General features: G+C 35.7%; 1 non-coding gene across 1 annotated transcript; it reads left to right on the plus strand.

Moving 5' to 3' along the window:
• The first annotated feature begins 2,849 nt into the window (after positions 1–2,849).
• LOC126002278 (U1 spliceosomal RNA) lies at positions 2,850–3,011 on the plus strand. The gene has a single exon (XR_007493032.1). It is a non-coding gene; the product is annotated as a U1 spliceosomal RNA (small nuclear RNA).
• The last annotated feature ends 4,553 nt before the right edge of the window (positions 3,012–7,564 follow it).

Raw genomic sequence — 7,564 nt, forward strand, 5'->3', positions numbered from 1 at the left:
TATTTCACTGTTAAAAAGCAAACGATTTCAGTGAGAAAAGCATCCTTAAAAAGTTTTTCATTATGCACATAAATGTCTCTTAAATGTCTCTAAATCAATCTCTCATAATCCCTTAGATTAAATAATCCTTTGTCAAAGGAATTATTTTGAGGGTAGTACATTTTTCTCCCTGAAATATCAAACATGTATAATAAATTAGCAATTAATCCATATATTACTAAAATATTAATTAAATGATAGGTGAATGAGGCCCCATCCCCCCATTCTTCCTGGGTAACTTGATATTACCTGCAAGACTCTGACCATTCCTGGGAGGGGTCTTGGAAAGGTTAGATAAGACTTTGACCAGAGAGGATTTGGGTCTTTTGCCAGGATGGGGATTGGAGGATACATGGATGAAAGAAGTAAGATGCAGGGCTAGCTAAGAATGGCAAATCCTTAAATAGGTTTATGATATAGGCCACATAGATGTTGGCCAGGGCAATAAAGATGTTATCTCTCATGAAGCCTGTCTGAGTGAGTCTGATTCCCGTGGAGACCACCTGAAGAAGACCTGTTGGTTAATGGGGGAGGGGGGGTTGGAGCAACGTGGCCAGGGCCTAAAGACAAAGGTCTCCATCTCCACCATCCAGTTACATCCTAAGGGCTGTAAGTCTATAACTGGCATGGGAATATGTGCTGTTAAATTTTTTGTTAGGTGTTTGTGAATCCTCGAATAGTCCCCTTGTCCCCTTTCAGGGGGAGATCTTGGTAATATTTATCCGCAGTAAATAATAATCTACACAGACAAGAAGGTTAGGGTGTAAAAGATTGGGGTGAGAGAGAGAGAGAGAGAGAGAGAGAGAGAGAGAGAGAGTCCTCTTGCAGCCTGCAACCAGCTCTCACAAAAAGACCCCTCTTCCCTGTCCATCAAGCTATTTGTTGCCAACTCCACAGCACCCCCACCTGGAAGGTCTAGGTGGGGCAATAGTCACAGAACAATCCTAAGGAAATGTCTTTATATACAACAATTCCAAGAATAATCTTATGGAAACTTTTTCATATGCTATAGGTGAGATTATATCATTTTTTGCCAAGAAAATTACTTCACTTATTGAACCAATGTTGAAGAGTATTATGGATATATATTGGAAAGTAAATGATGGAAGTTAACTGAAAGGAAACATATAGGGCAAAAAAGATAGTGCTTGTCATGGACACTGCATATGTATAAGATCACATATGGCCCATGAGTACCAGGAATGATCTCTGAATGCAGATCTAGGGGAAATCCCTGAGCATCCCTGGATGTGGATCAAAAACAAAACAAACAACAACAGTTAAAACCAAAGCAAAAAAGAAAGATAAATAAGTATACACTTTACTCCCTTTAATCTTGTAGGCTCTTAAATATTTTGAATGTTCTGTTTGGTTATTGTGCAGTCTACAGCTGCTTACAGCTGAATTTTAGAGGACTATTAGAAGAGAGGCACATCATTCTAGTTCATGGTGGAACAAAACACTAACTAGAACAGCACACTTGTCAGCTATTCTCACTCTATACTCCCTTCCTATTATTGGTCTGAAATTAGTATAAACATTTTCATTAAAGTATATTATTTCTACAGATAAAAATTAGCTAGCTTACTGTTTATAGGTTATTTAGGGAGGGTCATACCCATTATGCTCAAGTGCTCTATGCTCAAATATCAGTCCTAGCAAGAACTGAGGGATCATATATTGTACCAGGAATTCAACACAGACTGGCCATATGTAAAGCAAATGTTCTATTCGCTATGCTCTTGCACCAGTAAACAACCAATTGTTTACAATTTTTAGACTGAAATAACTTCCTTGACCAATCCTGAGAACATGGCCATGTATCTGTAATTCTGAATTCTACAGACAAGGCAAACAAAATGTGTCCCCCATCCTAGAGCAACAATGCAGAAGCTTAGCTTAATATGCCACATTGCAAATGGTGGTTATGAGATTAAAAACCCATAGCCCATATATACTGACAATGATCTTGTAAGTTCTATTATTTCAGTCTGGCAGCTCTGATGCCTGTGATCTCTGGTCTCCTAAGAAAATGGTCTATCACCACACTTCAGTTAGCGGTATGTAAACACCAACCAAAGAAGTAAGAACCTGAAGAACACCACAAATCAAAGAGATATAAAGTGCCACTGTCAGAGATACTCCTAGTGAGCATGTGAATGTGCCTTGATATTAGAACCATATTACAACTATTAGAACCATAACCATCACTTGTGTTCTTCAAAAGAATGTACAACTCCCCAGCAAGCATGGGTGCAAGCACTACAAGTACAGGTATGCAAGTCTTAGTAAACACTGCAATGAAGTGCAATAAAGTGTGCAAATACAATTCACTGACATATGATCCTTAGTAATAACAAGTATAACAAAGAGTAGGAGAAGAATATATCCCCAAAATATGTTCTGATATATAGGGCAGAAGCAAATTTTCCTTGTCTCATTGAGGTTCTTCTCATGTTGATCAAACAAACAAACTAACAAGACAAAAATAAATTTAACTACATAAGTCTCTAGAATTTACATGGGGCATAACTAAGTAATTAGAACAGGAAAAGAATCTTTAATTCTTGTGGCCAGGGAAATTGTACATCAGGTAAGTTCCTTGCAATGCACAAGTCTGATCAATCCCAAGTACCTCAGAAAGCCCTTCACAAGCTCTCAAGAAGTAATACCTATCACATTCAGGAGTAAGCCCTGAGAACTGCCAGGTGTGGCACAACAAAACAAAGCAAAATAAAACAAAAACAAACAAAAACTCCATCAACAAACAAAAGAACAACAAAATTATTGAGTTAAAAAATGAAATAGGAATACTTACCTGGCAGGGGAGATATCATGATCATGAAGGTGGTTTCCCCAGGGCGAGGCTCACCCATTGCACTCCGGGTGTGCTGACCCCTGTGATTTTTCCAAATGTGGGAAACTCGACTGCATAATTTGTGGTAGTGGGGACTGCGTTCGCGCTCTCCCCTGGGGAAAAAAAAAAGAATGAAATAGGAGACTGGAACTTCAAGAAGCCAAAACTAACTTGACAAGAAGAGAGTAATTTATATGACAATATCGAGTGCTCCCAAAGTTTGCCTTGACACAGGTAGATTTCTTTTATTGAGAGGATATTTCTAGAGTTGAATCTTGATCATTTTCGTTGTTCTATACACTTATGGTAAGCACAAAGGCTGCAAAGGACCTTACTCCACATATCAAGGTGACATATATTGCGAGAAGCCTTTCTGGAACATTTTGGAAAGCTCTCATTCTTGAGGCATAAGGATTATCTTGAGCTGCTTATTTTAAGAAACTGCTGATACCAGAGAAGCTCTGAAAACCAAGTAAAATTAGCCTTTTTAAAGAAACATTTACAAGTGAAATCTCCATTTGTAAAAAGATTTCTCTCTCTCTTTCTCTCTCTCTCTGTCTCTTTCTCCCCCTTAAGATAATTCAATTTCTATCAGTATAAAAATTTAAACTCTTATTCATAAGGAGGCAGTGACTCAAATCTTTATCACAACCTTACCCTCATTTATTGTGCTTTTCCTTGTAACTTTCTATAATGGGTCCTCCTACTCAAACCAAATATAATTCTTTTAACTTTTGCTAAAGATAATACTTAAGGTGATATCCTTAGCAATTTTGTAGATTTGTCTATTTTGGGGTGTATGACTCATGTATAATAGGCATAAATGTTATCAAACTTTAAGTTTTCTTCTTTTAATCTGAATCCTAATTCTAGTTAAGAGAATAGAAAGCCAGAAAGAAAATTATTTTTGGTCTACTACATTAAAGTATGACTAACTTATTTTCAATATATTTACAATAGATACAGTTTTATTCAAACCCCAGTTTAGTTTTACAATGATTCTCAAGAATAACTTAGTCTGACTTAATACGTTAGCATAAAACTGTTCTTAAATAACATGTGAGCAAAAGTGAAATTGCAAATAAAGCTGTGAAGTTATAAAAAGAAAATGTATCTTGGACACATGCTATATTGCCCTAGTGTTAAGCATTAGAACAATGTTATTATCAACCTAATGTGTGGATCCTACTATAAATCACAGATAGACTCCATCTTGTCTCTAACTGCCATGTGGAAAATTTTGTGTGAATTGCGAGTGCAACCTGACTCTACCATTTTCCCTTTTGGTGACTATGAAAGAAAAAGGAAACCATCTGCTATATTTTACAAATAACCCCACACTGAAGTCTTCTATCTGAAAACGTATCAACAAATTATAAAAGAGAAATGAGCTGAAAAATTAATCTAAAAGCTTAAAACAAGTGACTCCAAACAGAGATCACTTCCCTGCCTGACACACACACACACACACACACACACACACACACACACACACACACAAATTCTCAGGTGTTGGAGAATTCCCAGAGAGAGAAAGAAACAGAAATACATTTAGAGGAACAAGAAAATAACAATGTGTTCAACACTAGAGCCAGTTTAGTGAAGTAAAGTTCAAATTACATTTATACAAGGTACATGTCAGGGCTGGGGAAGAGTCCATGTTGGGAACATGCAGCTGGGAAGTGGAAGTGAACAAAGATATGCATGACAAGGTAATTTAACTCACAAACATGTCAGGGTGATATAAAAGCGGAATTGGGGGCCAAGCATTCCCACAGAGTGGTAACGAGCAGAAGCAGAGACCTGCCACCACAGGAATCAAACCTCACAACATAAATCAGCTTCTGATGTAGGAGATCAAGCTTCCCAGACAATGGAATTTACCTGGAACTGTTCCTTGGTTGTGAACCTATATCATGATCTTTATACTCAAATTATAATTTTGATCACATTATAATCTGATTATTTCTTGATCAAAAGAAACTAAAGTATAAAAATAGAAGAAAGGTTTTATTGGATATATATATAAGCAAGGATCTAGCATGAAATATATCATTGTTTGCCTAAATTTCTTTAGAGAAGTGCTAAGAAATGATCCAGCAAATCAGTTTTAATCTAAAGGACAAAAATCTTAAAACATAAATTGTAATCTTACTGACAAAAGGAAATATGTATGCCCCAAAGTGTCATTCAAAAGTATAACTATATAATTTCATCTCAATTTTGAAAATTCCAAAGTAGCTTGGAAGAATCTATATATGAGTGTATCGCTTGATGGTTATTGATAAAAATGTTTTTCTTAAAATTCTTTGTGACGCTCGATACAACTTTTTACTTAATCAAATCATTAATGGAGCAAAGAAATTATTAAAAGGACTTATTCTTAAATTTAAGGTTATAAGAATATAAAAGATTATTTCTAAATTTAAGGTTATCATTTTACTAAAAAGGGTCATGTATTATTAAACTCACATTTATTAGCCAAGTGCAAACTGCATCCTGTACATTTCAGCAAAAGATAAACATTAAGAGCTAGAGTTATAGAGCAGAAAGGGAACAACACAGCTTCAATGCCAGCACCATCTATGTTTCCCAAGCACTGCCAGAAGTGATGTCTGTGTAACGCTGGTGTACACCCCTCGAAAAAAAAGAAGAAATACATAAAGGTATGTGTTCCTTCTTTAAAATGAAAGCAAATTCTTTCAGTGTGCAGTTAAAAATTTCATCGTAACTACAATGATGCCACCATGTGGCACAGTGTAATTTATTCTAACAGAATGCTCACAATTTAAAAGCCAGATTTAATAAATGAATTTCTGTTATATGGTTTGATGCCTGCTTTTTGCTTCTTTGTGAATATACTTTAATTCACAAGACTTCTCTGAATTTATTTGAAAAATGTCTTTCTTCCCTCTATTCAACATTTATTAGACACTCAAGTCTGCTAGTCACAGAATATAGTCTAGAAGAAGCATAGACATTCTTGATATAAACATTGTCTTATCCATCACTGTGTCGTCTTAAACCCGTTTCACCAATTTTGCTGGATTTTAGAAAGAAAATAAAGCTTTAAAACTACAAAATTCTATGAAAGATTAAGATATCAAATGCATCTTTGTACTGAGTTCAAGAATTCAGATATATCAGACCACTTCTAATTGTGATCTTCAACCTCCTGGAGAATTACATGGTTGCTCTTCTGTCAATATTAATGAACCACTGTGTATTTTTTGTATCACCATTAGGCAATTAAAGGTGCACTGAATAATGTGCTTCTTTAAATGGTCTGTTGCCACTTAAATGACATTTCAAAGTGGTATCGATTTCCGGAGAGGAGCAAAAATAGGTCATTTCATCAAAGGAAATTCTGCCATAAGTGGATCTCACTGAACATGCACCTATTATCTGACCTATCAAAATAACCAATTTCAGACACTCAATGAATTTTTTTCATTAAAGTAATTCAAAACTCTGCTATTATTAGAGTGTCATTATAGGAAACTCTACTTCTGTTCATCTGAAGTTCAGCAAGATGGTAGGAACAAAATAGGACCAAAGGATTAGGTCAAAACACATTCATCTTATAACTCACAAACTTTTTTTCTTTTATTTAAACACCTTGATTACAAAGTTGTTCACAATTTTAAGACACATTGTGTGAAGTACTTCCTACCAATTTTCTTGGAAATGCTTTTGAAGACGTTTTCTTTTCAAATTATGTTCCATGACAAAAAGGAGAGAAGGGTGGAAAAACCATGAGAATGAAAAAACTAACTGCAAAATATAAATGCAAAGACACTAGGATAAGAAATTATACTTCATTTTCAATCATATAACCAGGTAAAATAATATTAGTAACATATATCATAAGACACTTTGTTCCATGTATTTACAGTGGAGGTGAGAAGGGCTAATAGAAAAGAAATCCTTAAAGCAGGGCCCAGAGCAGTGGTGCAAGGGGTAAGGCATCTGCCTTGCCCACGCTAGTCTAGGACGGATCATGGTTCAATCCCCCAGCATCCCATATGGTCCCCCAAGCCAGTAGCTATTTCTGAGCGCAGAGTCAGGAATAACCCCTGAGCATCACCGGATGTGGCTCAAAAACAACAAGGAAAACTTAAAGCAACCGGGGCTTTGCCAAATCTGGATAGAAATTATATTATGTAATCAGACTCATTTAAAACATACACTCACACACCTCTGAATAATCTATCAGATAATAAAACAGCCTCTTCCATTTTACATTTTTATATAATTATTACAATAATTCTTTTAGTTATCTGTAATTAAAACCAAGGATTCAGTCTTAATTTCTGTTCCTTTGCCACCTAGCTATCACCTATTTTGTTTTTATTTATCAATGATTTCTCTTAGTTTGTGGGTTGGCAAATGGCTCCTCAGTGGTGCTCAGGGATCCTGAAAAAACTTTTTGCTTCTAGGAATACAGGATTCTTTGTTGGGTACTCAGGGGTGACCCAGTAATATTCAGAGATGATACATCAAGTAGATCAAATTCTTATGCATGCAAATACCAGTATGTATTTTGTTACTTTGGCTCTCTCCCAACCAGTCACAATCTAAGAATTTTTTATAAACCTGATAAATCTGATAAATAATTGGTAAAAGCATGGATTACAGAGATAAACCACCCAGATTCAAATTCCATCC

The sequence above is a fragment of the Suncus etruscus genome, chromosome 2 (genome assembly GCF_024139225.1).
Source record: "Suncus etruscus isolate mSunEtr1 chromosome 2, mSunEtr1.pri.cur, whole genome shotgun sequence".
NCBI classification, from domain to species: domain Eukaryota; kingdom Metazoa; phylum Chordata; class Mammalia; order Eulipotyphla; family Soricidae; genus Suncus; species Suncus etruscus.